General features: G+C 34.4%; 1 protein-coding gene across 1 annotated transcript in view; it reads left to right on the top strand.

Moving 5' to 3' along the window:
- entr1 (endosome associated trafficking regulator 1) overlaps positions 1–212 on the top strand; it is a 6692-nt gene that overhangs the window by 1337 nt on the left and 5143 nt on the right. The window lies entirely within an intron of this gene.

Below are 212 nucleotides of genomic sequence, written 5' to 3' on the forward strand. Positions count from 1 at the left end.
AACATGTTGCAGTTAGCATCAATGTAAACATGTTGCAGTTAGCATCAATGTAAACATGTTGCAGTTAGCATCATTGTAAACACGTCAGTAGTTAGCATCAATGTAAACATGTTGCAGTTAGCATCAATGTAAACATGTTGCAGTTAGCATCAATGTAAACATGTTGCAGTTAGCATCAATGTAAACATGTTAGCAGTTAGCATCAATGTAAA

The sequence above is a fragment of the Nematolebias whitei genome, chromosome 8 (genome assembly GCF_014905685.2).
Source record: "Nematolebias whitei isolate Nwh7 chromosome 8, NemWhi1, whole genome shotgun sequence".
In the NCBI taxonomy this organism is placed as follows: Eukaryota; Metazoa; Chordata; class Actinopteri; order Cyprinodontiformes; family Rivulidae; genus Nematolebias; species Nematolebias whitei.